The following is a 10,041-nucleotide window of genomic DNA, read 5'->3' on the forward strand; positions in this document are numbered from 1 at the left end:
CATATTTTAGGCATTGTAGTTGAAAATAAAATAACAGTGTATAAAGGTTTTTGTGGTATCAGAGGGCCAAGGAATGTCATAAAAATCACACTGTGCAACAGACTTTACACAAGGGATTTACTGGGGGGGGGTGGCAAAAAGGCTGACTCTGATTGAGGATATGAGGGGGAGGTGAGAAAGAGGGAGGGAGGGAGGGAGGGAGGGAGGGAGGGAGGGAGGGAGGGAGGGAGAGGTAATGGCTCAGACTTCATGGGGGCATGGAGCATGAGCTTAAGAGACATTGGCACAGTGGAAACTGTCAATGCAGAAGGAGAGTAGTTGTTAGAAGACCTGAGGGAGGATCCTCCCTTCAGAGGAAGGAGCTAGCTGCAGCATCTCCCTGGCCCTGTATCCACCAGAGTGTACTTCAACCAAACACTGACTCTGAAACCTGTAGGAGACAATAAATGAAGCTTTCTCTCCTAAGACAAAAGGTGAAAAAATACACCCAGAAGAAAGAACACCCAATCTCTTGTTGAAAGATTTATACAAGTTTTTCAGAGACCTGGTATGTTAGAGCCTGAAGCACAGAGTATAGAAACCTCATTTCTGCTCTGGTCAGGAATTGCCTCTTAATTAAATACATAAGCACAGAACAGTGTACTTGGCTGAGATGTTTCATGACTAAGAATTTTAAGTAACCGCACAAATCTTTGAAAATTACTCCAGTGTTGGAGAGATGGCTCAGCGGTTAAGAGCATTGCCTGCTCTTCCAAAGGTCCTGAGTTCAATTCCTAGAAACCACGTGGTGGCTCACAACCATCTGTAATGAGGTCTGGTGCCCTCTTCTGGCCTGCAGATAAACACACAGACAGAATATGTACACATAAAAAATAATTTAATAATTAAAAATAAATATTTTAAAAAAGAAACTTAAGGAAGATAAAGAGAGAGAGAGAGAGAGAGAGAGAGAGAGAACGAAAGAAAATGACTCCAGTAAACAGAAAGGAAGATAAATTCCCTGAATCTTGTCTCATAGATAGAATTTTTTCTGACACAAAGGCTTAACTCTTTTAGGCATAACTCTTTAAAAAAAATTTTTTGAGTTGTGTTTTAGTTATCATTGTTGTTTATAACAAGATCCAGGGTAGACAGGCTTACTTTGAATTCATTGTATATTCAAAGATGCCCTGTGTATCCTACCAGCCAGCTCCCAAATAACCACCCAAAGACGTATTATTCATTATGAACACTGTCTTAGATGTGTTACTAACTAGCACTTAGAACTTGAATTAACCCATTTTTATCAATCTACTTTTTGTCTTGTGGATTTACTACCTTTATTCTATATTGCCCATGCTGCTTCCTCCCCATCAGGCTGGCGACTCTCCGAGTTTCACCTTCTCAGCCTTCTCTCTCCCTCAAAATCCTGCTTAGGTACTGGCCATCCACCTTTGTATTAAACCAATCCACGTGACAAATCTTCACAGTGTACAAAATGAGTACTCCACAAGAACCTTGAATATCTGATTCTCCTGCTTCTATTTTTCAAAACTATGTCTTAAAGGTTTATTTACTTTTAATTTATGTGTATGTCTCTGCATGGGTATGTACACATCTCTACAAATGCCCTTAATGGCCATATTCTTGGGTCCTTAGATCCCCTAGTTAAAATTATGAGTCTTCCAACATGGGTGTGGGAACTAAATTTGGGTCCTGTACAAGTGCTCTTAACTACTGATTCATTTCTACAGCCCCTTGGTATGTATCACAACACCAAGTTTTATGAGATGATGATCAAACCCAGGTCCTCCATGCCAGGCAAGCACTCTGCTGAGCTGTAACTCCTGCTCCGGTTTCTCATTGTGTAGTACTGCTGTTCTGAAGCTCCTCACCCTCTTCCTGCCTCAGGCTCCTGAATACTGAGATTAGAGATATGAGACACTATGGCTGGTACAAAAGCAAAACTCTAACAAAGACTCTAATGTCCCTTTTGTGTGAACCTTAGAGTTTGTTTTTTAAATGTTTGCAGGTTCATAAAAAGTAGTCAGTGGAAGAGAAACTGACCTACACATTTAACTGTACTCTCATTTAAATTATAGTACAAAGACCAGTATAGGTCGTGGGGGTTGAATATGCCATGTGGGAAAACAGTCTCAAATATACCCCAAGACTACTCACAGTTAAAGCAGATTAGGAACTGGAAGTTTTGAAGATTGTGGGGTGACTTTTTCCACTCTCTGGTTAGTAAAATTATGACTGCCACAGCCAACACTATTTCTCTTCTTATGTTCCAGACCGCTAGGTAGCCAGTTAGATTTTCATTAGATTTTAGGAGGAGCCCTTCCCTCATAATAAATAGCTTACAAAACTGAGGACTGATGAAGAAGGAGAATGGGAAGAGGGAAGAGGAGGAAAAAAGGAAGACCAGAAGATATTGAAGAAGGGGTGGGGATGAAGGTGAAGAAGATGAAGGTGCTGATGAAGACAAGAGACAAGAGGATGATGATGGAGGTGGCAGATACAAAATGAACACCATTTCAATCTTTAAAAAAATTCTTTTTATACTTTTTTCTCCAATCCCTGGGAGTGAGTTGTAGTTATTTCTCCCTTGTCCCTCTTGTGTTTACTTGTCTATTTTCGAGATTCCTTTTCTAAATACCATGGTTTTCAACTTGTTTGTTTGTTTGTTTGAAAAAACCTTGAGCAAAATAAAATGGGAAAAGAATCTCCTTCTTGGAAACAGCACCGCAGCTGCGTGGCCACTTTGAATCTCCGTGAACCCAAGGTCCTGTCCATGAGCCACCTGCCTGAGCCCAGCTGGGAGCAGAGCCTGTAAGTCTAGAGCTTTATGAGTCACATGCTCTTACCCACGCAAGCTTGGTGTCAGAGGACTGTATAGTTGGAAGGGTACTGGGAGGTGCAAAATCCCAGAGATACACATGGGACAGGATTGACTCCTCAGGAAAGAAAACTTTCAAAACAGTATCAGTAAACGCTAACAAAAAAAAAAAACAAATAAAATTATCTACACCTTTCTTTTGTAAGCTCATTTTTATCCCTCCTTTCCCAGACTGTGGAATAGACACTACTACACTGCTCTGCTGGGAGGAAGAAAACCCTTCAGCTCCTGTAAAGTAGTGCATAGAGTTATAGCTTTTTCCTACTTTCTGCACAGTGGGCTCAGAGGTTACACTGTCTCTACGTCAATGTGAACAGTTAGCCTTGCCAACATGAGCTCTTATTTTTTTCTTCCCCTCCCTCTTCCTGTTCTCCTTATTCATCAGTCCTGGGTTTTCTCAGCTACTGATTATGAGGGAAGGGGTCCTCTTAAAATCTAACTGGCTACCTAGCAGCCTGGAACATTCAAGAAATAGGGTCAGGGCCGGGCGGTGGTGGCGCACGCCTTTAATCCCAGCACTCGGGAGGCAGAGGCAGGCGGATCTCTGTGAGTTCGAGACCAGCCTGGTCTACAAGAGCTAGTTCCAGGACAGGCTCCAAAACCACAGAGAAACCCTGTCTCGAAAAACCAAAAAAAAAAAAAAAAAAAAAAAAAGAAATAGGGTCAGTTGTGACAATTCACAATTTCTCTAACCAGAGAGTGTTCTTTCTGTGTACTTTCTCTTGTTTAATAAAAAATAATTAAAGGAGGGCTTAGGTCAGCAAAGGGTGGATTTGAGATGTCTGGAAGGGTTAAGCAGACTTGTGACAACATGGCTTCTCCTTCAGCGTGTTTAATTGTGACGTTTGACAGTTATCCTTCCAGTTTAAGATGAAACTTTAAAAATAAAATTCTCTCCCAATGATGAGGTGAGCCCTGCCCCCAATGGAGACTCAGCAGAACCCCTAGGGTTTTATTTGAAATTGACATTCTCCCTTGTAATTTTTTTATTTTGACTGGAAAGGAAAGAAAAGATGCTCAGTTTTAAACATTAAAAGTGCACAAATTGTTTTGTTACAATAAAGCTAAATAAATGTGCCAAAAACAAAAAAAAAAAAATAACAAGGACTGGAACTGAGAGACTTTAATTACTGATCAGAGAAATGAGACCTTGGTTATTTATGGCTCTTGGAGGAGAAGTGACCCCTGAATTGCCTGGAAAGACCTTTAGTGAAAACTATCTAACCCCAGCTCAATATAGTGGGTTGAATGAGAATGGCCCCAGACACTCATATGTTTGAATATTTGTTACCTAGTTGGTAGGATTGTTTTACAAGGATTAGGAGGTGTGGCCTTGTGAGAGAGGCCTGTCACTGAGGATGGGTTTGACGTTTCAAAAGTCTATACCAAGCCATTCTTTCTGTGTCCCTCTCTCTGCCTCTCCCTGCTCCCATTGCTCTGCCTCCAAATTTTGGGTTAGATGTAAGATCTCAGCCAGCGCTCCAGCTCCATGCCTTCCTGCCTGCTTCCTGCCATGACAGTCATTCTCTCAAACTGTAAGCCCCCAAATAAATATTTTCTCTTCTAAGTTGCCTTGGTCATGCTATCTCTTCACAGCAATGGAACAGCAGCTAAGACAGAGGGGAAGTAACATTTGAGTTGCCCAGAAGAGTAACCTTTAATTGAAAACTACTTAAGCCTGGTTCCTTGTAAGATTATTGTCTACTAGCCAGGCGGTGGTGGCGCACGCCTTTAATCCCAGCACTCGGGAGGCAGAGGCAGGCGGATCTCTGTGAGTTCAAGACCAGCCTGGTCTACAAGAGCTAGTTCCAGGACAGGCTCCAAAGCCACAGAGAAACCCTGTCTCGAAAAAACCAAAAAAAAAAAAAAAAAAAGATTATTGTCTACTAATCCACATGGTAAGTAGAAAAACGCAATATCTCCTGAGTAAACTGGGACGTGGGGTTCATGGGAAAGGATAGAAGGATAGGGGGAAGAAATAAAAGGGAGCAGAGAAAAATATATAGCTCGATAAAAACAATTTTAAAAAGGAGGAAAGAAGATTATTGCATAGCTGAAAGTTTTCTGGTAAAGACAGGCTTACAGTTGCCCCTCCTGTAAGGGTCAAATGACTGACCAGTTAACCACTTCAACATGAAAAACATTCTCAGCAATTCTACCGGATCTAGAGATTTTAGAAATAGTATAAAGAAACATATAAAGTGGTACAACGATCCCTTTGGCCACTGTCAGCTCTCACCTTCTACTCTGCAATGAACTGTGAAAATCTCAACTCTATACTCTAGCTTATCTGATTCTTTTTTTCCCTCTGAGATTACAAGAGCTAAGAATCTAAACTGAATCCAGAGTAAGATCCCAGGAATAAGAACAATTCTGTGTCATTCTGAGTGTGGAGGCCTATGCCTTTAATCTCAGAAACTCAGGAGTCAGAAGCAGGTCTGCCTGGTCTACATAGTGAGTTCCAGGGTAGCTAGGGCTCTTCAAAAAGCAACCCCCTCATCAGGTCCACTTAATATCCAACCTGCCTTTTAAGTTCCTGAATTCTCACCAGCAAATCTGTTTAATGTCACTGTGTAATGTAATAAGGAAGTGCTTCTGTTTGATAACCTCAGACCAAACCTCACCTCAAGCTTCCTTTCTTCTTTTTAAAAGATTTATATTCATTTTTATTTTTATTCAGGTGTTATTCTTTTTTTTTTTTTTTTTTTTTTTTGGTTTTTCGAGACAGGGTTTCTCTGCGGCTTTGGAGCCTGTCCTGGAACTAGCTCTGTAGACCAGGCTGGTCTCGAACTCACAGAGATCCGCCTACCTCTGCCTCCCGAGTGCTGGGATTAAAGGCATGCGCCACCATCGCCCAGCTTCAGGTGTTATTCTTTACAGGGGTATATGAACACGAGTTCAGGTGCCCATGGAGGCCAGTGGAGTTGGATCCCTGGAAATGGAGTTCCAATGTGGGGGCTGAGAACAGAACTCGGGGCTTCTGTAAAAGTAGCACGCACTCTTAACTGTGGAGCTATCTCTTCAACCCCACATCTCCTACTTTCTTTCCTTCATCAACCTCCAGGCTTCAGAAGCCAAGCAGCCTTTTGCCCCTCAGACCCACCAAGTGCATGCTTCATACTGACTGGACCCTTGCACAGCAGCGATGCCCAATGCTTGAGTGCAGCTGTCAGCTGCCACCTGCCTTAGTTAGGGTTTCTGTTGCTATGAAGAGACACCATGACCACACAACTTTTATAAAGGAAAACATTTAACTGGGGCTGGCTGACAGGTTCAGAGGTTTAGTCCATTATCTTCATGATGGGAAGCATGTGGCAAGCAGGCAGACGTAGTGCTGGAGAAGGAGCTGAGAGTTTTATATTTTGGTCCTCAGGCAGCAGGAAAAGACTGAGCCACCAGGTCTTTCTTGAGTATCTGAGACCTCAATGCCTGCCCCCACTGTGACGCACTTCCTGCAACAAGGCCACACCTCCTAAAAGTGCCACTCTCTATGGCCCTATGGAGGCCATTTTTATTTAAAACATCACACCACCCTAACTAACAAAGCCTCTTGCTTACACAGAATCTACATTCACTCTGGATTCTTCAGGATTGTCTGATTCCTCATAACCCCTTTAAAACACAGCATCTGAATGTAGGCCACTGCCAACGAGGCCTGTGGCGAATTCTCCCATCATCTTGTGTCACTTTATACCCATATTCTCCTTTGTAAACTGAGATCCCTTTTCCATCACATTATTCGCATCAAGAAGAAATCAGTCTAGGGAATTTCCAGATAGAAACCATTCAGGGAATTTCCTTGTGTAAATTGCTGCCAAATTGTGCCAAAGCTAAACCCAATGGAAGAGAAAACAGTATATAACCCTCAGCATCACAACTCAGGACTGATGATATTTGCCCTCCCTTTCTTTCTCAGACAGAAATAAAAATTAATAAAAACCATATGTTCCCATATATGACCTTTCTCCATCACATTTGCTGTACTTACTACTAACATCAGTGGCCACAAATCTTTTTTTTCTTTTTTTAAATTAATTAATTTATTTATTATGTATACAATGTTCTGTCTGCATGTATGCCTGCCCGCCAGAAGAGGGCACCAGATCTCATAGATGGTTGTGAGCCACCATGTGGTTGCTGGGAATTGAACTCAGGACCTCTAGAAAAGCAGCCAGTGCTCTTAAACTCTAAGCCATCTCTCCAGCCCCAATAAGTTTGAAACCAGAGCCTGCTCCTCCATTTATTCACGAGTATAATCTTGTTGTTGTTCTTCTTCTTGTTGTTCTTGTTGTTGTTGTTGTTGTTTGAGACAGGGTTTCTCTGTAGCTTTGGAACTTGTCCTAAAACTAGCTCTTGTAGACCAGGCTGGCCTTGAACTCACAGAGATCCACCTGCCTCTGCCTCCCAAGTGCTGGAATTAAAGGCGTGCGCCACCACCGCCCAGCTCACAAATCTTGTTTGAAAACACTCAGGCCTTTCTAGATCCATCATTTAGATTACTAATAATGGAGCTCAAGACTTACTCTCTGCCCTTTTTTTTTCATTTTCATTTTGTTTTCCAAGACAGGATCTTACTATGTAGCTCTGACTGTCCCAGAACTCACTATGTAGATTAGACTGGCCTCTAACTCAAAGAGATTCACCTGCCTCTGTCTCCTGAGTGCTGGGATTAAAGTCGTGCAGCACTTTGCCCAGCTCCCCCCATCCCCACCCTACGCTGGCTTTGAACCCACTCTGTAGCTGTGATGGTTACTCTAGTCAGCTTGACTGAATTTAGAATCCTGTAGGAGACACAATTCTGGGTGTCTGTCTGTGAGGATCTTTCTTGTGAGGAATAACTGAGGTGGGAAGACTCACCCTGAGTGTAGATGGCACCATCCTTTGAGCTGGGGGAAAGAAGAAAGCCAGATGAGAAACAGCGCCCCCACTTTCTGCTTCATTATCCTCTGATATCTCAGGCATCCCAGTCACATGCTCCAGCTGTCGTGAACTCAGCCACACTTTCTCTGTCATGATGGATGGTGGTGCCCTCTCAAATCATGAAACAAAACAAACCCTTCTTTTAAGCTGCACCCGTCAGGCAATTTTGTCATAATACTGAGAAAAGTAAGTAACACAGAAACCTAAAGGGACCTTAGAGTCCCAGCAGTCCTTCTGTCCCATTTCGAGTGACATCACACCTGGGCTCAGGAATGAGGCCATAAGTGAGGATGATGCATTGCCTCGGGGCTCTGTCTACATTCTGCCAGCTGTGTGACACCAGCAGCCTCTAGACCAACTTTGTTATAAATGCAGAGAATTTAGGCTCTGCCCCATGGTTCCTGAATCTTGTTGAGATGTCCAGGGGACTCCTGTGCATAGCTAAGTCTCTGGCCTACGGGTCTTCTAGACATAGCCCCAGGGCTGTGCATTCTACTTCAGGTGTCTGCTCTGAAGAGGAGACTGAACACGGAGCCAGCATTCAGTCCTTGCTCCCTTTCTTTTCAACAGCTAATCACTTCCTGTGAGATTTCACTCATCTCCAAGGTTTCAAAGATCCCATAACACCTCCCAAACCTTTTCTCCAGTTCAGACAACTCTCGATTACAGACTTGACTGCTTGTCCTCCTGTCAGGACACAGGAACTCCATTCTGCTGCTCGTACAGTTCTGAATTCTCCGTTTATGTTTTGCTCAGTTGTTCTGGAATTACAAGCACACACCATCATGCCTGGATTTCATGTAGATACTCTGGATCCAAATTCAAGTGTTTATAATTGTACAGAACTCACTATATTCGTTGAGTCTCCTCCCCAGTCTTCCCTTCCCTTACAAAAGTCTGTCTGGATATAAAACCTCTTAAAAGAATGATGACTCACAGGAAGTCTCTTCCATCTTGGGCTTTCCACCCACATGAGGCTGGACCTCTACTGACCACAGAACCCACAGATATGGCCCTGGGAAAAACCAGTCCTTTCCCTATAGAGGAAAGATGCAGAGGGAACCTGTAATAAATTCCCCTTTTTAACAGGATCTCTGTTTCCACTTCCTCCCTCTCCTGTAAGCCTAATCTTGCCAATAAAAGAAGAAGGAGATTGGATTCAGAAATAAAATTTGACTTACATAAAATTTACATGCCATAATTCTTTGTATTTCCTCTCAACAATGTACCCTGGTTGACAGCCCAACCTCCTGACATATTTTAGATTGGTTTACTTGCCATTTCTCTTTGATTTATGTTTAGAGAGAGAAAATCTAGATTGACATACCTCAAGGCAAACTAGATATATTGTTGGGCCAACCCTATAGGTGACTTTAAAAATTGCCAGGGCCAGTTCCCAAAAGCGAGAGACAACACACCTGAAGAAGACAGACGTTTTCACAAGGTCATGGACTAGGAACCTACTTTTATCTGCTTCCTTCACATAATGTTCTTATTTTAAGCCTCTCTCTAAAGAAAGAGAGGAAACTCTTAAACACCTCTTTCTTCATGGGTAACTCATGGATTTACCCATCCCACCCTTCTACACACCAAACTGGTCTTGAATTGAACTAATACTCATTAGTTCTCTGCCTCCTGAGGACTGAGAATACAATTATGGGCTACCATGCCTGCTCTTCACAGACACACACACACACACACACACACACACACACACACACGAGAAAGAAAGAGGTAGACAGACAGACAGACAGACAGATATTGATTTAGACACATACATAGCCAGGACTGGAAGTATATAGTTGAGGCTGACGTTAACCCTCTTGCCTCCAACTCTCAAGTCTTGGAATTGCAGGAGAGCACAACCATGCCCAGAAAAGATATATATTCTTCATCAGAAAAGTGAGGCTGGACTATTTCTAACTCGTTCTGAGGAGTGCAGACTGGTTTAACAGAGACTCACTACTGGACAATGGGTAAAGAGTGAGAAACTTTGGAGCACTCAGTTCTAGATGGGATGTCTTCATCTAATCCTCCCCTCAAGGCTCAGGGAACAATGCAGAAGAGGAAGTGGAAAGATTTTAAGAACCAGAAGTGGTGGATGACTCCAAGGAGACAGTGTCTTCCAGACACAACAGGTCTGATGCACGTATGAACTCACAGACTGTGGCAGCACACAAAGACCCGCACAGGCTCAAGCCAGGCAGAAATCTCATCACTCAAGGGGAAAGTGGACACCA

Source organism: Microtus pennsylvanicus, chromosome 7 (genome assembly GCF_037038515.1).
Source record: "Microtus pennsylvanicus isolate mMicPen1 chromosome 7, mMicPen1.hap1, whole genome shotgun sequence".
Lineage (NCBI taxonomy): Eukaryota > Metazoa > Chordata > Mammalia > Rodentia > Cricetidae > Microtus > Microtus pennsylvanicus.